Source organism: Diabrotica undecimpunctata, chromosome 11 (genome assembly GCF_040954645.1).
Source record: "Diabrotica undecimpunctata isolate CICGRU chromosome 11, icDiaUnde3, whole genome shotgun sequence".
Taxonomy (NCBI): Eukaryota; Metazoa; Arthropoda; class Insecta; order Coleoptera; family Chrysomelidae; genus Diabrotica; species Diabrotica undecimpunctata.
This window is the reverse complement of record NC_092813.1, coordinates 4647997-4673647: the sequence shown is the minus strand read 5'-3', so window position 1 is coordinate 4673647 and position 25651 is coordinate 4647997. Positions and strand designations below refer to the sequence as shown.

Genomic DNA, 25651 nt, shown 5'->3' with positions numbered 1-25651 from the left:
CATCTGCATTTCTGTTTATTTTTCCTGTACGTTGTTCTATTTTATAATTGTATTCTGTAAGTTTAATCGGCTTCCGGGATCTCTTATCGAGAAAAATCATGTAAGGGGTCGATGATCCGTAATAAGAGTGAATTTTCGGCAATAATTATATTGTCTAAAATGTTTAACTGCCCATACGATAGCCAATAATAATTCTCTCTCTATAGTGGAATATTTATTTATTTTATGTAAATCTGTTCCAATAGGGCCTTGCAATAGAACGGCTCCAATCGCGAATGCACTAGCGTCAGTTAATAGTAAAAATAGTTTCTCAAAATTCGGATATATAAGTATTGGCTCTGGTGTTAAAATATTTTTGAGTTCGTTAAAGGCTTCTTAATAGTCAGAATTAAAAATAAAAGGCACGTCTTTCTGAAGTAATTTCGTAAGTGGTTAAGAAATTTTGGCAAAATTTGGAATAAATCTTCTGTAGTAACCGACTAAACCTAAGAACTATTTTATTTATTTGGTGTTCTTTGGTTCCGAGAAGTTTTTGATGCAAGATATTTTAGATGGATTTGTTTTTACGCCATTTTCTGTTACTAGGTGGCCCAATTACGCTACTTCTTTTCTTAAAAATTCGCACTTGTCTGTCTGTATTTTTAAATTTCTTTCCTAACCTTTTAAAAACTTCTGTTAGTCGTGACATGTGATCATGAATAGATACACTAAGCATCTTTCGTTTTGTATTCCTAAGAGGATGTTGTCCATTACTCTTTGGAAAGTAGATGGAGCATTAATTTCTGGATTTGAATCTGGTGAAATTCAGAAGCCAAATCTAGTGTTGTGAAGTATTGGCATCTTTATAGTTGGTCCAATAGTTCTGATATTTCTGGTAGAGAATAACGGTCTTGTACTGTGAGTTCGTTAAGCTTTCGATAATCAATAACAACTCGCCATTTTTGTTTTCCTGACGCATCTAATTTCTTCGGTATGACCCAGACTGGACTCGACCAGGGCGAGACGCTTTTCTAAATTATTCCTTCTTCTAACTTTTTATTAATTTGCGTCTTTACGTCTTCCTTATGTATTTGGGGATATCTATAGGATTTAGTGAAGATAGGATTAGCGTTGTTTGTTTCAATTTTGTGCTTGATTTCGTTTGTGAAGGTCAGTTTGTCGCCTTCGACATAAAATATATCTACATATTCAGTATATAATCTAGAATTAGTTCTTGTTCTTCGTAATTTAGATGATCAATTCTTAGTTGTTCTTTAATTATCCGTGTTCTATCTACTACGGGTTCTTTAGAATCGTTTTTGTTGTAGGATAAGATTGTTTCCGAATTTTTGAAAGGTGCGATTGAAATGTCTAAAAATTCGATTGTCTTCGGAATAGCATTAGCATTTAGGACGGAAGTTAGGAATTCTCCATTTTCGTCTACGGACTAATGCATGAGGTAATCTAACTTTTTCTATTTCTTGAGCTGATAATATGGCACCTGTATTTGATAAGTTGCATTTTAGTCTGCATATTTTTTCGGTCCTGCTGTGAATGGCAATTCTGTTTGGCAAAAATGTATCAATATAAAAATATATAATATATCAATAAAAATGTATCAAATATATCAAATAAAAATATATCAAGAGAAAATATACCAAAAATATAGGAAAATAAAAAAATATGTCAATATAATATCAGTATAAAATAGTATGAAAGAAATATGTTAATATCAATAATTTTAAATATTAGATAATGAACAAATCCCCTTCGTTGGCTCAGTGAAGATGTTCGTTCAGTTGTAATGGAAACACCAAATAATAGTAGCAGAGTTTATTGTAGAGACGTACACTATGGGTGTAGACCCGGGATTACTTTGAGTAGAGACTGATGAAGTTGATCGTTGAAGACTATCACGTTCGTTGAGTGAATATTGATTGAATGCCTCTCTAGGCAAGAGATCTTAGTTTTAAATAAACTTTAATTTGGTCAATATTTTCACGGACCTCGCGTGACATGTGTATTTAATTTATGTACATAGTTTAACTTTGTCAGCACTTTTGACTGATGTACAAATTATATTATTGATAATTGACCAAATGTGTATGTAACCTAATTAACTACGTGTGTGTATTTAATAACAAATAGATTCATTCGGTCTACTGGGTGATAAAATTATACTGTCCAATTTCGGATATGAATTCTAAAGATTTGATATTGGACATACTGCGAAATCGGGCAATCTGACCCAAGTGTCAATACTCAAAGTTTACATATAAGTATTACATAACATAGTAAAATTCAAACATGATAAATTATAATTAGTTTAAGAATAATCAATAATCTTCCAACCGTACCCTAGCTATCAATGTCCGACTCCATCTCTAGATTAAAATTAGGGCAATTGGATGAAAATGTGGAAAGTGGGATGTCAACTTGGGAAGTCGACGGTATATTGTTGTGCCGATTACTAACTAATACAGGTGCTTCCTGTTCGTTAGTCTGAGTTTGTGGATTCCCTGAACGACATAGTCGTGCAACAGGACGGTACTTCCATAACGTGAGTATCCCAATTATTACCATTATAGTAATGATCCCGGTGGCCACAAAATAATGCCAATTAGATTCGTGAATCGATCGCCACTGCGTATGCGTCATTTCTTGTTCCAGACTCTCCTCCTCAAGTAACACATGACGTAGCTCTCCTCCTGGTATGTCAAGGTAGGTGTTTAGAGGCGTGTTAAACTTGCGGGGTGTCCTCGCCACCAGTTGGGCCACGGGAGTGATTGGCGACTTCAGGTAACTCGTCACTGCTCTGTCCACCCCACTGCTAGTGGGGAGTAATGTAATATTTTTCGTTTGGGCGATACATTTGGGTGAAAGCTTCAGGAATGTGACTCGTTCCAGTACTCTTTCGTTCCGATTTCCATCGCAAATAATGGATATGTGTATCGTGACTGGCATGATAACTAGCCAGAGGTTGGGAGTACCCATCTTACTCCATTGAGCTGTCTGTATTGTCCTGGCTACCACTGGACATGTGCTATTCTTAGATCGCTCATAAATTTCTTCAAGTATGCAGTTTGGTTGGGTATCCATGTTTCTTATAGCCGTTGGTGAGCACGCTATCTGCGCCTTTGTCAACAGTAAGCATCTTTCTCTATCTTCCGCGGTCAATTCGAAGTAGTGCAGTGTGTTATAATCTACGACCAGTAGATTCCTTGGAGCGACAAATGTGCGCAACACCGACCCCTCAACGTTAAGTGGTATGGCCGTGACTTTGAGCATGCTGTACTTATTTTTTCCTGTCACTATGAAGTAGCCGATGACTGTTATATATCTGTCGTCATGACTGACTTCTGTTTCTATAATGGGTTGTCGTCGTATTTCGACCCCTTGAGGCAGTATCTGCCCTGCTTTCCCTATTAATTTGGTTATTTCACCCGGTTTCACTATATCAATGAAGTGTCCGTGGTTATAGTGAAGGTTTAGTATTCCCTCGTAAAATTGAGTATATTCGTTTATGAAGTCCATAACTTGTAATGCTATCGTTTGTATTCGTAACGTGCTATATTCGGTTTCTAGTTTTTGTGCTTTGTCTTCTACTTCGTTAAGTCTTTTAGATATTTCTTGTAGACCTGTGATTAGTGCTTTGTTAAACTTGTTCATTTGCTCGTTTATCCTGTTCTCTGTGTGATTGATTGATGTTATTGTTTCTAACATTGTCTTCGCCTGGTGCTGTGATCCCTTTATTAGCTCCTTTTGGTTATTATCTAATGCTTCAAGTTTACTGTAGGCTTCGTCATTGACTCCAAATACTGAGGTTAATATTGTTCCTAATATTCCTCTTCTTTCCCTTCCTTTTATTTCTACTGTCAACCCTTCGCTTACTGACTCCGCCTTTCTTTGTCCTTCCTCTAACTTCTCTATTATATCCTTACAATTCACGATTTTTATCTCATGACACAGTTCTCGTACGCCTTGTATCATATTTCCTATTAGTTGGTGCTCTGTTCGAATTCTTCCTTTTTCGAGTAACACCTTTATTCGAAATGTTCCCCGGTCTATGACGACCTCTCCAAGGTCTTCTGTGAAAAATCCTGGTACCGGATTATATATTTTATACGGTTCTGCCTTTATGGGTTTTAACATCGTTAAAAACATTATAGCTACTAGTATTTTCTTCCATCTTAGTACTGCTGCCTTCTTCGGCTTTTCCTGTTTTTCTTTTTCCAGTCGTATTAGCTGATGTATGGGTCTTTTAGTCAGTTTCTTGTTTCCCTTTCTCACTGTTACTACTCTGGTTAATCCCTCCGCTCCAGGGTGTGTTTCTGTTACCCTTGCTAATGGCCATCTGCCTGGAGGTGTATCCTCTTCTTTAATTATAACTATTTCTTCTTCATTTATGTTAGGGTGCGCCTTATGCCATCTATTTCTCTGTTGTAATTGGTGCAGGTATTCCTGTTTCCAAATTTTCCAGAAGTCTCTTTTTATTTTCTCCACTAATCTCCACCTCGTCGGCATCTTCAAATAAGTCGTAAGCTCTTCTTCCCGATTTGGTGATATAATTTCTCTCCCTATAAGGAAGTGAGCTGGTGTCAGGGCTATTTTCCCTTCAGGGTCTTCTGATGACCCACATAATGGTCTCGAGTTCATACATGCTTCTATTTGTGCCAGCACCGTACTCAATTCTTCATATGTTAGAACTGTTTCCCCGATGATTCTTTTCAAGTGATATTTCATTATTCGCACTGCGCTCTCCCATAATCCTCCGAAATGTGGTGCATATGCAGGTATGACATGCCACTGGGTACCTAGTGCCAGTAATCCTTGTTTTATCTCGTCATCTATTTTTTTATTTTCTTTTTTCAACAAATTTGCTGTTCCTACGAATGTGGTTCCGTTATCGCTGTATACGTTGTTGCACTGTCCTCTGCGTGCCGTAAATCTCTTGAACGCTGCGATGAATGCATCCGTAGACATATCGCTTACTACCTCAAGGTGTACTGCCTTCGTTGACAGACACACAAATACTGAGATGTAGCCCTTATAGCTCCTCTGTCCTCTGCCTCTCGTGGTACTTATTTTTATTGGCCCGGCATAATCTATCCCTGTGTTAGTAAAGGGATGACTCGGGTTCACTCTGTCTTTCGGTAGATCTCCCATTAATTGTTGTGCTGCTTGGCTTTTATACCTCCTGCACCTTAAACATTTTGCTAGATGATCTTTCACGGTTCTTCTGCCGTTGATTATCCAGTATTTCCTTTTTATGTACTGTAGTGTTTGTTGTAATCCGCTATGTAGATTTCTTGCGTGACTATCTGTTATAAGTAACTTTGTTAATGCACTATCCTTTGGCAAAATTATCGGATGTTTTTCTCCGTACTTTAGATTCGTGTGTCTCAGTCTTCCGGTGACTCTTAGAATTCCTTGTCTATCCAGAAATGGTACCAATGACGCTAATTTATTTTTCTTGTCTAATTGCTGTTTCTTCTCCAGCTTATTTATTTCTTGTTTGAAGTAGGCGTGCTGTGTGTGCTTTATCACCTTTAATAGCGTTTCCTCTAATTCTTGGACTGTAAGCTGACTTTGTCCATTGTCTTTCTTTTTTCTGCATTTGTCTGCAAATCTCCTACAATATGAAAGTACTCTTCTCATTCTTTCTAAATTTGAGAATCTCTCGCATATGTCCTCCTTTATCGTTGTCGTGTGCACCGTTATTTTCGTTTTGACTTCCTCCTCATTTGTCTCTGGTATTTCTTCTGATTCCTGCGTTAAAGTTTTGTTACTAGTCAGCCAAGTTGGTCCCTTCCACCATAGCTCTGCTTCTAATAATTCTGATGCGGTACTTCCACGTGAGAGGATGTCCGCTGGATTTTCCTTTGTATCTACCTTATGCCAATTTTTCGGTCCTATAACGCCTCTTATTTCCTCTACTCTGTTGGCGACGAACATTTTCCACCTTTTTGATGATCCCCTTATCCAAGCCAGGGTTATCGTTGAATCCGACCATGCATATACCTCAATGTTTTCCCTGTTCAATGCTTGTAGGGTTTTCTTCATTAAATTTGCTAGTAGTACCGCGGCACACAGCTCGAGCCTCGGTAACGTCGTTTTCCCTTTTAATGGTGCGACTTTCGATTTTGCTATCATTAGATTCGTTTTAATTTCTGGGCCTAATACCCTTGAGTAGGTTACCGCTCCATATCCTTTCATAGACGCATCTGCAAATCCATGTAGTTCTACTCTGTTTATCTTGCTTAAGTTGTTCCACCTGGGCAATGTTATTTTCTCCAGATTTACTAATTGCGCCTGGTATGTATTCCACCTGCTTTGTTGGTTGCTAGTTAATTCTTTATCCCAACTGGTCTTTTGCTCCCATAATTCCTGTATGAACATTTTCGCCTGAATTACTACAGGTGCTATCCATCCCAGTGGGTCGTATAGTTTTGCTACTTCTGACAGTACGTGTCTTTTCGTTATTTTCTTTGCCGTCGTTATCCCTATTTTGAATGTGATTATATCCTCTTTAGGTGACCAGTGTATTCCTAACGTTTTCCGTACTTCTTCTTGTTTGAATGCCTTGGAGTCTACGTTCCTCATATCCTCCGGTACGTTCTCCATTATTTTTTCTTCGTTGCTCAACCATTTTCTAAGAATGAAACCTCCTTTTCTGAACAGTTGTATTAATTCCTTTTGGGCTGTTTCTGCTTCCTGCACTGTCTCAGCTCCTCCTAGTATATCGTCTACATACATGTTTTCTTTTACAATTTTCGATGCCAACGGGAACCTCGCTCCTTCGTCTTCTTGTAATTGTTGTATTGTTCTTAACGCTAAAAAGGGTGCTGCGGCCGTGCCGTATGTCACCGTCGTTAAGTTATACTCTTGTATGTGGTCCTTTGTGTCCTTTCTCCACAAAATTTTTTGATATTTTTGGTCTTCTTCTGCCATTCTGATTTGTCTAAACATTTTTTCCAGATCCGCTGAGTATGCTACCTTATTGGATCTCCATCGTAATAGTATATTTGTCAAATCTTGTTGTAATTTCGGCCCTGTGTGCATAATATCATTCAGGCTTACTGCCGATGAGCTTTTGCTTGATGCATCAAACACGGCTCTTATTTTCGTTGTAGTACTGTCCTCTTTTCTCACTGGATGATGAGGTAAGTAGTACCCATCTCCCTGGTTTTCTGCTATTACCATATGACCTTGGTTTTTATAATCTTCCATGAATTGTCTGTAATTCGCTTCTAACTGTTTGTCTTTTACAAACTTCCTTTCTAGTTGTATCAATCTGGCGAATGCTTGCTGTTTAGATTCTCCTAACTTTGCGACGTCTTCCCTAAACGGAATTTTTACTTCGTATCTCCCTTCTTCATTCCTTTTTACAGTCTGTCGATACAGTTCTTCACATTCTTGTTCTTCCACTGAGAAACTTGTGTCCTGATTTACTTCTTCTAATTCCCAGAAGTTCTTTATTTGTACGTCCATTTCTTGTCTTGATATCATACAGCATACTTCTGCTTTTATATTCTCCCTTTCTCGTGCTATTCCAGAAACTATCCATCCTAGTTTGGTGTTTTGACTCAGGAGTCCATTACTTATTCTGTGCATCCCTTCTGTCAATATGTAACTGTATTCTTTTACTCCTAGTAGTAAGTCTATCTTCCCTACCTTGTAATATCTTGGATCTGCCAGTATTGCATTTTTCTCGTTATAGTCCGGTAGAATTATATCCTGTTCCGGTAAATTCCTTGTTATCTTCGGTAGTACTAGTGCTTCTATTTCCATCTCGAAGTCACTTTCGTAATGAGTTTCGATTATAAGTTTCATACTCCAGTTGGCTGTTTTTTCTCCTGACGAGCCTGTATGGGCTTCCTTGTTGTTCCTAGCGTCGTCGCAGCTTGTTCCGTTATAAATGCGCATTGTGACCCTTGGTCGATTAGTGCTCTCATTATGTGTGAATCTCATTTCGCATCTCTTATGCGTACCACAGCTGTCGCTAGTAATGCTTTACCTTCCTTATGGCTTGCACAGTTTACTGAATTCTGCCCTCTTTGTTGGTCGTTGCTATTCCTAGGCCCATTGGTATCTTGTGTATTTTCTCGCCTTCCGTTATTTTGTTCTCTGGCGTTGTATGGATTATTATTTCCTCCTCTGTACCTATCAGCTTGGTACCCCTTTCTTCTATTGTTTGAATCTCTTCCATTTCTTTCTTGTGTTTGTTCTCCTTTCGTTCCATTGGAGTTTCTTTTGTTGCTTGTGTTTCCTTTTTCATAATGCAACATATGGTGGTGGTCTCCGCCACAGTGTCTGCACCTATATTGTGAATAACATTGTTTTTCTTTTTTATGTGCTAGGCAGTTTGTACACAATCCTTTTTCTTTTATCATCCTGTTCCGGTCTCTTACATTGAGTTCCTGAAATTCTCTGCAGTTCGGTACTCCTTGATCTCCGTTGCATATCACGCAATGTGTTCTTGGTTTCCTAAGAGATCCTCATTGCTTCTCATGTCTTTTTTCTGACTCCAGCAGTTCCAGTGTCTGAAATCTTCGCTGTAAGAATGTTTGTGTCGATTTGTACGTCGGTATCTCTCTACTGTCTCCAATGTGGTTTTCGTACAGCCTCCTAGTTTCATTGTCCCATTTCGTTATGATAATTCGGGCTATCAATGGGCTCCACGCTTCCGTGTCTGTTCCTAACTCTCCTATGGCTTCCAGACTTTCGTGGAAGGTGTCATGTAGTGATTTCAATGCTCTAGCAGAAGATTCCTTTACTTCCTGCGCTAGTAGCATCCTGTCTATTAATTTAAACAATATCATCCTTGGGTTCTCATACCTGTCTTTTAGCATGTCCAGGCCACTTCGTAGTTGGCCTCGGATATGTTTAAGTGTTGTATCATTCTGTTGGCTTCCCCTCTTACTTGAGTTTTTAGGTACTGCATTTTTTCTGCGTTTGATAACTGGTCGTTTTCATGTATTACTTTAGTAAACAGATCGTGGAAAGTTCTCCACGTTTCATATCTGCCTTCATACACAGGGATTTTTACCTGCGGCAATGTCACACCGTCCCTCCTCTGTGTGCTTTCTGGCCGTTGCATTCCTGGCCTTTCTTTCTTTAAAACTTCCCTGACTTTCCTCTTTAGATGATTTATTCTCTCTACTTCTCCATTATCTGTAGCGTCTAGTTCCTCATTTACTGCTGCTTCAATCATTAGTGTATTCACCTTTTCCATGTATTCTCTTAACTCTGACTGCAATTCTTCATCCTCCTGCAAGTCTTGTTCATTTTCTGGCCGTAATAATTCCTCGATTCTTTGTTTTCTTATCTGTATCTCCTTTACTTTCGGTGCTTTTCCTCTTTTCAGCACCCTTCCATATTCTTCCAACAGGGTTTTCCCCTCAATGTATATCTTAAATACCTGATCATAGTATTTTGTTTCAAAATATTTTTCTTTCGTTATACCCCCTTCTAGCAGCTTTTCGTGGTTATTTAAAAATTTTGCCCAATATTCTTCTAATTTTTCCTGTCTATCCCGGATGTATTGTTGATTTTTCCGAGATTGGGAATCCTTTTTTGTATTTGAAACGAGTTTCGTTATTTCTGTTCCTAATTCCGCTTGCTTAACGTATATGCTTTCCATGATTATTCTTATAAATTTTTACATTTAGCGGTAAATATATTAGACAATACGAAATGTACGTTATTTATTAAATAAGTATACCTGTATTATAACACTTTCTTTTCTATCGGAATGTGCAATTTAGCGAAATATGAGTTTGACCTTGCCTGTTGTGCTATTCTTTGTACTGAGGTAGGTCAAGATGTAATCCACACACTCTTATAATGATATATATATATATATATATATTGTTATCAAAATAAATGAAATTATTTGCTACGTAATTATTTTAATTTTTCGAAATAAAGTATTTGTAAAGTTTGTCGAAATAAAGTAATTGAAATTAAAAGCAAGCTATATGTATGAACGTTTCTTTTTTCAAATTGTCATACAAAATTACTGTTTAGTAAGTTATAGTTGTGAATGACGTTTATTTTTTGTTTTATCAATTCTCTGTATTATTTAAATGGTATACATTCTAAAGTACATTATTATACGATTGATAGAGTGGAGATTGTTGTTCTAAATTGTTAAATTGTAATAAAAAAAAACTTGTTAAATTGTAAGATTGTAAAAGTTGGAAGATTTTGTAATTATTCAAAAACTTACGGTTTTTTGTGTTCTTAGACGTTGAAGATCCCTCGCTTCTGGTGGGTTCTGCAATCGGTCCTGTCCTTTGGCTGCTCTGCGGCTCTAGTATGGCTCTCGGCTTTGGTACTGCTCTCGGCACTAGTATGGCTCTCGGCTTTGGTACTGCTCTCGGCTCTAGTATGGCTCTTGGCTTTGGTACTGCCTCGGCTCTAGTATGGCTCTCGGCTTTGGTACTGCTCTCGGCTCTAGTGTGGCTCTCGGCTTTGGTACTGCTCTCGGCTCTAGTATGGCTCTCGGCTTTGGTACTGCTCTCGGCTCTAGTGTGGCTCTCGGCTTTGGTACTGCTCTCGGCTCTAGTGTGGCTCTCGGCTTTGGTACTGCTCTCGGCTCTAGTGTGGCTCTCGGCTTTGGTACTGCTCTCGGCTCTAGTGTGGCTCTCGGCTTTGGTACTGCTCTCGGCTCTAGTGTGGCTCTCGGCTTTGGTACTGCTCTCGGCTCTAGTGTGGCTCTCGGCTTTGGTATGGCTCTCGTTCTCCCGGGTCTAGTGGTCTCTCTCTGCTACTGAGGGTGTTGCTGGCGTGGACTGTATAGGCTCTCTCAAACTTCCTTGAAGTATTCTGTTTCTCGATAGGACCATGGACAAATCCCCTTCGTTGGCTCAGTGAAGATGTTCGTTCAGTTGTAATGGAAACACCAAATAATAGTAGCAGAGTTTATTGTAGAGACGTACACTATGGGTGTAGACCCGGGATTACTTTGAGTAGAGACTGATGAAGTTGATCGTTGAAGACTATCAAGCTCGTTGAGTGAATAATGATTGAATGCCTCTCTAGGCAAGAGATCTTAGTTTTATATAAACTTTAATTGGTTCAATATTTTCGCGGACCCCGCGTGACATGTGTATTTAATTTATGTACATAGTTTAACTTTGTCAGCACTTTTGACTGATGTACAAATTATATTATTGATAATTGACCAAATGTGTATGTAACCTAATTAACTACGTGTGTGTATTTAATAACAAATAGATTCATTCGGTCTACTGGGTGATAAAATTATACTGTCCAATTTCGGATATGAATTCTAAAGATTTGATATTGGACAGATAATCAACTTGTAATTTTTTTATGTATCTTGATTAGTTGACTTGCAGTATAGTCAATTTTGTAAATTAATATAACAAAATTATTAACGAGATGATTCAAAATCTACTTACATAAAGAAGAACATCGGGACGCCTTGTTCTCTTTCCTCAGCTACCAGGGGCTTTACTACGTGTTCTTTCCGTAGATTGCAGGAGTGAGGTTGTTCGGAGATGCTTTCTTATTTAAGGGTCGACTTGTTCTCTCTGCTCAGCCACCAGGGTCTTCACTAGGTGTTCCTTCCGTAGATCATAGGAGTAAGGACTTCCGTAGATTCTTTGTTCTGTTAAGGGATGAGAATCTGCCGCTGTCAGTCAGTATACACGTGTTCTAGCAACGTTAACCGGATCCTACTGACTGCGCCAATTGTTAGATCACTAATCAGATATTTGACTTTTAAAAAAATATTTATTTGTTACACATTAAATAATAAATAATAGTAGAAAATTAAATTAATTTAAAATGACTACAATAACTGGACTGGTCGAAATTGCAGCTAAGTGTGTTTCCGGCATCTGAAAATGGTAATTTATAGGTTTGGTATCAAGTACTGAATCACTGTTCCCATAAATATTGACCAATAATTCGTACAAAGTTCTTCTACTGCGTGCTCAGCGGTTTCTATTGGAATGGAATGATGAAATCTGAAGTCGGCGAACTTAAGCTAGTTCAAGGTTAATATTTTTTCATATAACAGCTCCCCTTATTAGTGAAAAGTCAATGTAATTACTTTGACTTTTACAGAGTAATTGGTGTTCTCTCAAGGTATATATATATATATATATATATATATATATATATATATATATATATATATATATATATGTACTTGTGACTCGTTTGGAAAAAATATATAAATGTTTTGGATGGGTTGAAGTCAATAAAAGAAGCTATTGGTTAACTATTTATTATCTCGAGCTTTCAATTGTGTGAAAAAATTTTTGGTTAACCCACCAAATAAAATTAGTTTGGTTAATAAAATTGCTGCTAATATATTTCAAAAGTAATTAATAGAAAAATGTCCTTATCTAATAAATGCTCCTCTAAAATTTTAATATAATTTTGAAAACATTTTCTTAACACAATAACAATTGAATTAATAAATAAGTTAAAATAGCGACCAATTATAAATAAGCCTCAATGTCATAAATGACAAATTAAAATTTTTATTTTTGACAATTATATTGCCAAAAATAAAATTTTGTATGAAAATTGAAAAAGGTATGTGAAAAGGTATCTTTTCTTTACACGTTATTATAAGTTCATCCAAACCAAAGTTACATAGTATGAAGGATATTTTGCTGCCTATTGGAGTGCCAAAGATTTGTTTAAAGAAATTACCATTGAACAAAACGATGTTAGAGTCAAATATAAATGTTAAAATTCTTATGAAATCATCTAATTTTAACATTTATATTTGAGCCGAGTCGTGAATAAGGTTTCTTTATTTGAGGAACTGGGAAACTAACTACACCAAAAATAAATAAAAAAATACTTATGAGATTTTCTGGGCAACAAACACAAGAAGATTTCGAAACTATTTTATTTGGACGCCGTTTAAGAAAATCCTCTTGCTGGGTAGAAACAATGCTTATTTCACATAACCAGTTATTACAAATAAAATTATCCAAATTTATCAATCAAAATATTCTAATTTTGATCAACATTCCTTACATTGAGTTTAACCTTTAAACAAAACAGAATTCAAAATTGTAGTTGTGTACCAAATGACAGAAAGGAATAATACTGACTCTCGGGAATGAAATATCAAACTTTTTTGAAATACACAATAATTATTAAAGTTAACTTTATTTAAAAGGAGACTTTATTTATCATTTTTCAGTTTGTCATGAAAGCAAATCTTTGTATATTAATGAAAAATGCTTATTTTACTTAAAAAAATTTCAACAAAAAGTACCTTGTTTCACGGGCTGTGTATTTCCTTTAAGAAAGTTTATTACCTTGGAATTGGATACAAATCAAACACTCTATCCCACACAAACTGCAAATGATCTAGATGGACCCATGAACACACAAAATGGACTTGCGGAGGTCAAACATTTAATTGGGCTTCAGATTATCCTGGATGATAACAAAATGTATTCTTCAAAACTAGGCTGCTTAATTCTTACTTAAAACCATGTGGACCTCTTAAGACGTTGGACACGCTGTTTTTCACGTTTCTTACATAGTATACAGTACAACAAATCGGTGATGAACTAATTCACTGAACAAATACTGTCAAATAGCATTTTGAGTTTAAATTCATCTCTTAACTCATGAAATTAAGCAAAAAATTGCCGGTTTTGAAAACTACATACCGAGATCTTATCTCTTCTGAACCGAATCTGCTTCTCCTAACTATTATTACACTTTACTTTACTTTATTGAATTCTCGAAGACAAATAACGAATAACAATAACGAATTTTAAGAAGAAAATCCGGACTCAAACAATAAAACCAACTGCTTTGGATGTCCATCGTATACTGATATTATTTTCTCAAAAGAATATCTTGCCCGCATCAGCGAAAAGATTCCTGTTTATTTGACGCGCAATATCTAATAGACGGAATCAATATCAAACAAAATATCAATTAGTGTTATTACACACAGACTAAAAATTTCTATATTATGAATCTCAGCGACGCAAAAAGATTGAGAAGATTTTTCTGTGTTTTAACATATACCAGGGGAAATAGAAATGCTACAATTTTGCCTTGTTTTGTCTTGTTGTCTTCCGTCATTTTTATTTTCTCTTTTGTCTTCTTTTTCGTTACTTTAGCATCATCCAGACTACTCTCTGCATTGCGTACTGAATGAGATCTTCTGTGTGTAGAAATCTTTAATCCCGTTTTGCTATCACTGCTATGGGAAATACCGGTGGTATGTATGGTATCACTTTCGGTCGCGATGTTTTCGAAATTTTCATTACTCACTACCTCACTAGACACTACCACACTAGATAACTGTTAGATTTATATGAAAATTTTCAGAACTAACCAATTTGTTAACATTTTCAATATTACTATGCGACTCTGAACTATCTCCAGAGTTTAATATTGTATTCTCGCTAGGGAAATTTTAATTTGAATCATTGTCTGAATATGAATCCTTATTTTCAATATCATATTTATTTTCAAGTATATTTTCAATATTATATAATATTGAATAATTATATTTAATTATATTTATTTTCAATGTCAATATGCATTCACTAATATTAAATCGAATAGTCCTATTCTGTATAGAATGTGCATTATACAATTAATTTGATGAACATTTTCTAAATTTTTCTACATTTTTCGATTTGTATCAGATAATTCACTACCTGCTTCTAGTACTTGATCATAAGACCTTTATACTAAATAATCTTTGATTAAACTCCAGCAAAAAGTTTTGTGCTCTTAATAAAAACAAGCAACTTTATGAAGAGTATAAAGATTTCTTCTGGCTCAATATTTGTTTTGTCTTTGTATATCAGATATGTAAAAAACACATTCGTTGCAATTAAGTGGAACCTTGCCAGATAAGCATAATAATATTAACAATAATTGCCGCAGTAACGAGGCGATTCGTCACAGATTGATATAATACAAAAGTAGCTATAGAAGAGTAGTCAAGGTCAATAACAATAGATCACTATTCAATCGTTAATTGTAATTAAACATATGTAATCTCAATTACTCGTAGTGAATAGTCACAACAGACGAATTTAAAGTTAACCTCCTATCATCGTCAACTAAGTCTGTTGTTAGTCAATAACCGTTAATCTGTAAATAGTGAGATGTAGCAATAGATGTAAGAATGTAAGAACAGATTTATACATATATTTACAACGCTCCGTATTACGAAGACTAGAACCCCCAGAGATGCACGACCGGCTTATAGAGACAAGACAAGAATACCTGCCTTATCTTATGGCGTTCCATGTACAGTTGTCACTTTATCAAACGTTTTTCTCTCTATTTTTCATTTTCTGAAACATGATTCACTCTACCTATGTTGCAAAGATGTTTCCTCAAATGAAAGTGCCCATTTCTCATCTCTCTTATGCTATGATCAACTAGATTAGCCAAAAGTCTTTTGTCAATGTTGTTAATGATTTTCTTTAAATGGGTGTGCTTCTTTTTTGCACTCCATTTATTTTTATACTTTTTCAACCACCTTTTTGTTTTATTTCTAACAAATTGTGACACCGTAGAATCATTCTGAATCTTGAATTAGTTATTAGTAATTAAGTTAATATAGTATTAGTTGTTTGTTCTATATTTAATACCCGTTACTATAGGAGATTAGTTAGATGATGGTACTATTAGCACCAGTCTGGAGCGAGGCGGTAGAGATAACTGCCTGTAGGAATCTCATGACACGAGTAGACAGAACAAGTCTGTTGCGAGTGGCATGCGCCTACAGGACTGTGTCTGCGGCAGCCTTATGGACCATCACTGGATGTGTTCCGTTGCATGTTTTGGCGGTGGAAAGAAAAGAGCTTTATGAGAGAAGAGGTCCAAACCTTACTGTGGCCGAGAAAAGACAGGAAAGGGAAAGGTCAGTTGAAAGATGGCAAGAAGAATGGAACAACACGGAAGATGTGGCACAGTGGACGAAAATGCTGATCCCGAACATAAGAGATTGGGTGGACTGTGGCCACAGGCGACTGGATTATTTCCTGACGCAGGTGCTCACAGGACACGGGTGTTTTAGGGCCTACCTCTATAGGATCGGAAAGACTGATACAGATGAATGCCTATACTGTGGATACTCGGACACTGTGACACATACCATGTTAGATTGCAGCAGATGGATAGTGGAAAGGAACAGAATGGAGAGAGAGACAGGTGTGAATTTTGTTACAGTGAGAGAAGTGATTGAGAGAATGATTAAAAATAAATTAGTTTGGACTAAAATACACAGCTATATCCGTGCAGTGATCAAGAAAAAGGAAGAGGAAGAAAGACTGCTAAACCAACGCTAAACGAGACAGGGAACCTTTTTGCTGATGAATAGAGTGTGGATGTGTATGAATGGAGAATGAATGAATAAAGGTAGTGATTCGGAAGTGATGCCGGCCTTACAGCGGCCATTCCGCTTCCGAATCGCTGGATGACAGAGGAGGGTATGGTTTAGCAGGTAGGCGTTCGGCGTAGACTCGGCGACGAGAGGGCATTTTACCTCGGGAACTATCGCCGGGAGTACGAAGAACGAATCCTGCACTAAAGTTAGTCAGGCAGCGCCCTGGACTGAGATGTCTTTTGAAGATTCCAGACCCCCCCTCTATAAAGACGAAAAAAAAAAAAAAGTTAGATGATGGTATTCATTTCTCCCATGCTCTGATATTAGTTCAACTGAAAGAGGGGTTCCTCAAATAATGTGCCAGGGATATTTGTATGACTTCTACATGGGTCCCTTGTTGGGTCTTCACATATTGTAACCTCAGGATAGTTAAAAAAGCTAAAGTTTATTTCCTTGTATCCTTATTTATAGTATTTTTGTTAGATTCTTTCATCATCAATATTATAATACAGTTTTATGCCTACAATTTTATCATTAAATAATAATATTTTTTAGCTCTTCTGAAAACGACAAGAAGACAAGAACAGAAAAATCAAAAAACAAACCCGAAAAAATGTCTAATTTGAAAACAAACACATCTATTAATCCAATATTCCCTAAGCAGCCCTCGAAATCTCAGAAAAATGTTAAAGACAATAAATACGAAAAATTTAATAAATATGAACAAAAGAGATTGCTAGAAAGTAAGACATCTAGAAGTAGATCCAGTTCAAGAGAAAGAGTTGGAAAAAGACCGAGGTCCGAATCGGAGGACGAGGAACTAGCTGAAATTAGAAAAAGAAGGCAAATATATGAAGCGGAGTTTGCTGAAATATCTAGAAAATTAAAATTAGGTAAGGCTGATTATTAAAAATAAACTGTAAACTTAAAGAAATAGAGAAAGAAAGAAAATTGTGTAAAGTTGGACAAAATAAATTTTACGCTCCATTTATGTTCTCTTGTATAACACATTAGGTTTTATAAATAAAAAATTCATGCGTTAATGTAAAATTATACTCCACACTTCTCTTGTACTTTTAATTCTAATTTTCTTCCGAATCGATATAAATGTCGATTTACTTAGTGGCACATACTTTTAAAGAGCATTTTTATACGATTCGATCGTATATCGCACTCGAAAATTTTACTGCGTCCTTCGAAATTTACATTCAAATTTTATTGAAGTAGTCGACTACCTATAAGCCATCCTGCAACTAAAAATATTTGGAAAGCGAGATGCAGTAAGAAGAAGAACATCCTGGTTGAAAATCTTCAGAACCTGGTTCAACACAACATATGTGCAGCTTTTTACCGCTGCTCAAGATAACACAAAGGTTGCCAGGATGATCGCCAACATTCATCACAGATAGGACACCAAGAAATACCTTCTGTTTCGAAGTTTTTGAAATATTAGCTACTAATACATCGTAACAAACCTACCGACATTGACATCTGTTATTTACCGTTATCAAAAACTAACTAGAGCTATAGGTGTGTCGGGAGTTCCCGGTCATCTAAGATTCGACTCACCGGCTCCAGCTCACTTTAGAGAACCGCATCACTTTGTGAGGTGACGGGAGTTATAGTCGTTGACCCCATAAGCCAATACCCTAAATCCGATGCGTCACCACCTAAACTATGATCGACCTGAATATAAAACTGCAACTTGCGAATTATTGTTTTATTTTCCAATGTGTAATGTATTTCATTTTAATTAATTATTATTCAGTCTGATTTGAAACTTTGTACAGTGAAGTCTGATTTTAATATTGTAACTTTTAAGAACACAATAAAGTTCTCTCGCATTTGTAAATTAAATAATTATTTTTTAAAAATTGTCCCTGAAGGGCAGAAACTATCAGTGGCGCAGTCTTAGTGGATTTTTCGTAGAATTCCATTGCGGATATTCGTGAGTTTTAACTCTTTGACGAAAAAAGAACCGGTTTCCGTTTTTCATAAACTATTCGAACTGTCAGTGATTTTGGGCTCCATCAGGACATCCAGAATTTCCAGGGATATCAGAATAAACAAGCAGAAGTACATAAATGTGGTAAGCTAATAATTTTTATTCATATTCAGACTCCTCTTTGCCTATTAAATCCTTTTGTGAAAATAATAGTCAAGAGTACGTATTATTTACTTATTATTTTTGATAGATAAGAATATAATTAAGAAAGAAAAGTATTAAATAAAAATAAAATTACTTCACCAAGTACTTCAAATGCTACTATTATTGTACCTAAGTTAGATATCGCAAATTTAGCCATTATTCCTCGTTTTGATGGCAATATCAATAAACTTTATAGATTTATAAATGCTACCGAATCAATCTTACAACATTATTTTGATACAACTAATCCTAATAGCTTTCAAAATTGTTTATTATTGAACGGTATATTAAATAAATTAGAAGGAAGAGCTGAAGAAATAATTGCGATTAGCGGCAATACTGATTGGGATGGTATAAAAAATACATTAATTTTAAATTTTGCTGATCAAAGAGACGAAAATTGTCTAAATCAGGATCTAGTTAATCTTAAACAAAAGCCAAACGAAACACCTTATCAATTTCATGAAAAGGTGCTAGATTTATTAAATTCTATTTGTAGCTATATAGATTTACACCATCTTGGTCAGGAACGTACATATAAACGAGATTTCTTTAACAAACAAGCATTGAAAACATTTTTAGCAGGTTTAAGAGAACCTTTAGGACCCATAATTCGTGCAATGAGACCACAATCTATCGAGCAAGCTATACAATTCATTAAAGAAGAAGATAATATTAAGTACTATCAAAAAAGTCAAAATTTTAATACTAATAATAATAATAATAATGGTAACAAATATTCTAGAAAACCAAACTATAACTTTCATTTAAATTCCCAAATAAATTCTCGCAATGATAGACATTTCCAACCTTCACAATCACATCAGTATCAAAGAAACACTCCCCAAAACTATCAGTATAATGTCCAAAATTCTAATAGGCCAACCCAAAATGTTTGGCGACCAAATCCAAATTTTGTTCCCAAAAGACCCACTAACATAAGTACATCTACTAGAAATAGTATTCCCCAGTTCAGAAATAGCTTTCAAAACTCTAACAAGCCAGCTCAGAACGCTTGGCGATCAAATCCCAATTTTACTCCAAACACATCTACTCCTATGAGTACAACTACTAGAAATAGTACTCCCCAATTCAGGAATAATTTCCACAACCCTAGAAATCCAAATCAAAATTTTACATTCGAAGAACTATATAATACTGAATACGAATCGATCAATAATAGTGATTACCAAAATACTCCTCAGACTTCTCATCAACAAACTTATGATATTGTTAACGAACAGCATCATCAAAATTTTCAAGACGGCATCTTTCAAAACCAACCGACTTAATAGAATTAAATTTTTCCACAAATAAAAGAGAACTGCCATATATTCAGATTCATGATCCTCCATTAAAGTTACTGGTAGATACAGGTTCCTCTAAATCTTTTTTAAACCCCGAAAAAGCTAACCTTTTCTACAAAAATTATATTTTATGAACCCTTTGTTGTTTCCGCAGTATTTCAAAGTACAAAGAAAGACTTTTGTGCAGAAATCCCCATTTTTTCAGAATTTAATCAGGAAGGTAAGATTAAGTTCCATCTTTTTGATTTTCATAGAAGTTTCGATGGTCTTTTAGGACTAGATAACATAAAATATCTTAATGCTAAGTTAGATTTCGTAAATTCCCAATTAACTACTCCATATTCTAGTATACCTATAACATACTATAAATCTGACCTAAAAATAATCTTTAAACAAAAATTGGACCCCTTATCTTGTAGTGTAGCTAAAATTCCAGTTTCTGAAAAATCAGGATGTATATTTATCCCTGACCAAACTATTCAAAAATGTGAAATCCCTGCATGTCTCTCGCACGCAATAGACGGTTTTGCTCTAGTCGAAATCTATAACCGAATCCAAGATGAAATTTTTATCACCTTAGATGCTCCAATTGATACTGTTCCTTTTGACGAAAATTGTCATGAATTATTCCATGCAGACATAGTGCCTGCAGACGAAATCGAAAAATTTAATATTGAAAATTTAATCCGTACATATCATATGAACTCTGAAGAAAAACAAAATATTCTAAAAACTTGTAATAAATATTCTAATCTTTTTCATAGCGAGGATAAACCTCGCTATGAAAAAGATTAATTTACAAATAGAGTTAAGCATTTTATAAAAACTAAGGATGAACTACCTATTTATAGTAAATCGTATGGATACCCTTTTGTTCATAAACCAGAAGTAAATAGTCAAATAAACAAAATGTTAGAACAAGGAATTATTAGACCAAGCAACTCACCTTGGTCCTCGCCTATCTGGGTAGTACCCAAAAAAGCAGATGCATCAGGAAAAAAGAAATGGAGAATTGTCGTAGATTATAGGAAACTGAACGAGAAAACAATTCCAGACAAATACCCATTACCAAATATTATCGATACACTTGATAAATTAGGCAGATGCAACTATTTTAGTACACTTGATCTAGCTAGTGGTTTTCATCAGATTGAGATGCACCCAGACGATATTCCCAAGACAGCTTTCAATATTGAGAATGGACATTATGAATATGTTCGTATGCCATTTGGACTCAAGAATGCTCCTGCAACTTTTCAGAGAGTTATGGACGATATTCTGCGAGGTCTTCAAGATAACATCTGTCTTGTTTACTTAGACGATATAATTATTTTTTCTACCTCACTACAAGAGCATATTGTAAATTTAGAAAAAGTTTTTAAACGTTTACAAGCTAATAATTTTAAAATACAACTAGATAAGTGTGAATTTCTAAGAAAAGAAGTAGCGTATCTTGGTCATATTGTAACTACAGAAGGTGTAAAACCAAACAAAGATAAGATTAATGCAATTGTCAAATATCCAATTCCTAAAACAGCACGCGAATAAAAGGATTTTTAGGATTGTTAGGATATTACAGGAGATTTATAAAAGATTTTGCCAGATTTACTAAACCATTAACGAAATGTTTAAAAAAGGATGCTAAGATAGAACACACTCCAGAATTTGTAAAATGTTTCGAAGATTGCAAAAATTTATTAATTAATGAACCTATACTTCAGTATCCAGATCTTGATAAAGATTTTATATTAACTACTGATGCAAGTAATGTAGCAGTAGGAGCCGTATTATCTCAACTGGTAAATGGTCAAGACAAACCAGTAGCTTATGCCTCGAGAACAATAAACTAGTCCGAACAAAACTACAGTGTTATAGAAAAAGAACTTCTTGCGATAGTATGGGCAACTAAATATTTTAGGCCTTATCTATTTGGAAGACAGTTTAAAATTATGACAGACCATAAACCTTTACAGTGGCTTATGTCTCTAAAAGAACCAAATTCACGATTAGTAAGATGGCGTTTAAAATTAGAGGAATTTGATTACATAATCGAATACAAGAAAGGAAGTTGCAATGCAAATGCAGACTCCCTATCTAGAATAGAGATTCATTGTAATGAATTTTTAAAATACATGGAAGAACAAAATAAGACTCCGACAAGGAACGATGATGATAGCGTTTCGATGGCTGTAAATATCGACGATGACATTAACGAAGAAAACATAGAACAAGGAAATGACCAAGATAATGACATTGAAGATAACAATGATGATGGAGAAACTGTACATACTAGTATAGAAGATCCAATACTAGGAATGCTCATTTCTGATAAACATCTCAATGTTTTTGATCACCAAATTGTAATTGATTTTGTTTTACACTCAGCTGCCAAACCAAAAATTGAAAAAATATTTCCCAACAGAAAAAGACTTTATATCCAAATTTCAAAAAATAATATTGTACAAGAAACTATTAATATATTTAAAAATTACATTGACCCAAAATACAAATATGCTGTGTACTTCAAAGAAGACACCTTTATACCAGAAATATTAGAAACGTTAAAAAACACATTTAAAAATTCAGCCTACAAGTTAATAAAATGTAACAGCATCTTAAAAGATTTAGTAGACAAAGATGAACAGCATGATAAAATAAAGTTATTTCATGAAGGAAAAACCAATCACCGAGGCATTCTAGAAACAGAAACTAGAATTAAACGTACCTACTATTGGCCAGGAATAAAACAAGATGTAACAGATTTTATAAATAATTGTAATATTTGCCAAGTAAATAAATATGATCGTAATCCGCCAAATCAAAAATTAATGATTACACCCACAGCTACGAAACCGTTTGAAATAATATTTGCAGACACTTTTCAAAGTCAAGGCCAAAAATTTCTTACTATAATAGACACATTTTCTAAATACGGTCAAGCATACCCACTTTCAGCTTTGACAAGTACTGAAATTGTAAGAGCTTTTCTAACCTTCACGACACATCATGGAATTCCTGATCTCGTAACTATGGACCGAGGCACAGAATTAAAAAACTCTGTTGTACAAGAATTCTTCGACATACATAAAGTAAAAACTCATTATGTTACTACAAATAGTACCCAATCTAAAGGATCTATAGAGAGATTTCATTCTACTCTAATAGAACACCTACGAATAATTAGAAGTAAATCAGATGGAAAAATTCATATCTTAAATCAAATGCCTTATGCTATTTTAGGAGATAATAACTCAATACATTCCGTAACTCAACAAAAGCCTATAGATATTATAAATGGACACATTAACACTAAAGAAATATTTGATATGAACATAGACCAAAAACTGATTAATAATTATATGCAGAAACATAGAGATATGACCAAAGAGATCTATAAAGAACTTAATAAAAAATTGACCCAACAAAAAGAAAAATGTATTGAATATCACAATAAGGATCGACACGAACCACTTACATACGAAGAAGACAGGATGATGTGATGTGTTTCAGTGATGTTTACAGGAAAAACACTACACTTGTACGAAATAAACTTAACCCTAAATTTATGAAAGATAAAGTTGTTAAAGATACAAAAATTAAAGTTGCTACTCAAAAAAGACTTTTACATAAACAAAACTTAAGACGACCAAAAACTAACCGAAAAAAACTCTTGCAGGTTCCTAACGACAACGATGATAGTCCTGGGCCTTCAACAAGCCGAGACTAAAGACTTAATAAACAAATTTTATTATCGACAGATATTGTAGAGAATTTTAATAATACTATTTCTCTCATAAAGAGTAACCAAAAAGTAATTTTCTCTGGTTTAGAATCTATTCGTTCAAACCTTAATAAATTTATTTTTAATTTTGAAGATTTCCTTATAACTTGAAGTATTTTAGATCAATTAAGTATAAGTATAAATATTATAGGAAGAAGACGAAACTCCTGGCTAAAGAATCTACGGGAATGGTATAGCTGTAGCAGCAACGAATTGTTTCGGTCAGCAGTTTCGAAAATACGTATAGCCCTGATGATCGCCAACCTTCGGAACGAAGATGGCATTAGAAGAAGAAGATAAATATTATATTACAGTTGCTAACAGAAATAGAAAACTCTATAACATTTGCGAGACTAGGTATTTTAAATAGTAGTATAGTAAAGATTAATGAACTAAAGTCAATATTAACTCAAATTATGAAATATCATTGAAGAAACGAACTAATTTATCCGAATATCACATCAGACATAAATAAATATTATAATATCTTAGAAACAGAAGCGTACTACTCCAACTTGACAATTGTTTTCATTGTCCATGTTCCAATAGCGTATCCCGACGAATACTTCTACTATCATTTATACTCGATTCCTACTGTAAATCGAACTACCACCCCCTAACACCTATCTGATAATGAATGAAAATTTTTACCAATACACATCTGTACCATGCTCCAATCTGAAGCCAAAATTCTTCTGTCCCGAGAATCATCTGAAAAGTAAAAATGAAGAAGACTGTCTATTCCAACTCCTTAAACTGAAATCTAATCCTACGAGATGCCAAAGAATAGAAGTTCAGATTTCAAAAAATATGATCCAACAAGTAGATGAGTCTCACTACATCGATGTTTTGGTAACCAAAACCAAAATCCAAATGAACTGTACCAACACAGATCTTCAATTAATTTCTGGAAATTGTCTCATCACAGTTCCCTTCCAATGCCAGTTTAGCACAGAAGACCAAACATTTAGCAATAATCGCCTCATTTCTGAAAGTCAGCCACTATTACTTCCGAATATAGTTATTCTTCATCCTCATCAAGAAGAGATTCCCAAAGTTCATATCGAAGATGTCCAACTGGACCAGATTCATTTAGTTAAGAAGAAACAAGAAGAAATTAAAACATTGATACTTAAAAACTCAGAAGCTACTAGTCCTTTTAACTTTTGGAACCTATCAATAATATTTTTGATTATAATAATTTTTGCATATTTTGGTATTAAATGTATAAGAAGAACGAATTCGCAAAGAAAAGATGATAGTCCCATGGAGAGTGTTCACATCCAAGATGATCCTAAAGAAAACCTACCACAAGCCCAACCTAGGTCATTTTTCAATTCCATGAAAAATTCCAGAAACTAAGGGTGGAGGAGTTATAGTCGTTGACCCCATAAGCCAATACCCTAAATTCGATGCGTCAGCACCTGAACTATGATCGACCTGAATATAAAAGTGCAACTTGCGAATTATTATTTTATTTTCCAATGTGTAATGTATTTCATTTTAATTAATTATTATTCAGTCTGATTTGAAACTTTGTACAGTGAAGTCTGATTTTAATATTGTAACTTTTAAGAACGCAATAAAGTTCTCTCGCATTTGTAAATTAAATAATTATTTTTTAAAAATCGTCCCTGAATGGCAGAAACTATCAGTCGGGTCAGTCGGGTCAGCAGAGATCATATACAAACCAAATATATAATTTTCTCAAGTGGTCAACTTTAAACCTTACAAGACATCTGTGTTTAAAGCATCCAGATAGTCATGCTATAATTTAGTTCAGTACATTTTTTTCAGCCCATTTGCTTCCTACCAGCAATAAGCAAAATTACAGAGCGAGTTATCTTAGTTAGGTTAAAAGAGGAGTTCGAGATGATAGGGACAATAGCAGAAGCGCAGTTCGGATTCAAAAGTGCATGCATACAAACTACAGTTATTGAGACTAGGTGAATACATCTTAAAAGAGTTAAGGGAGAGGAAATATATAGCAGCAATTTTCTTGATGACAGCAAAGCCTTTGACAGAGTCTGGTACGAAGGCTTGCTGTATGAAATACATGAAATACA

At 35.0% G+C, this 25651-nt stretch overlaps 1 long non-coding RNA gene across 1 annotated transcript in view; it reads left to right on the top strand.

Moving 5' to 3' along the window:
• The window catches only part of LOC140452901 (uncharacterized), a 161870-nt gene extending 144854 nt beyond the window's left edge, over nucleotides 1–17016 (top strand). Inside the window, exon 4 of the long non-coding RNA XR_011952239.1 lies at nucleotides 16904–17016. This is a non-coding gene — a long non-coding RNA (uncharacterized lncRNA). The remainder of the gene's footprint in view (nucleotides 1–16903) is intronic.
• Nucleotides 17017–25651: the final 8635 nt, after the last annotated feature.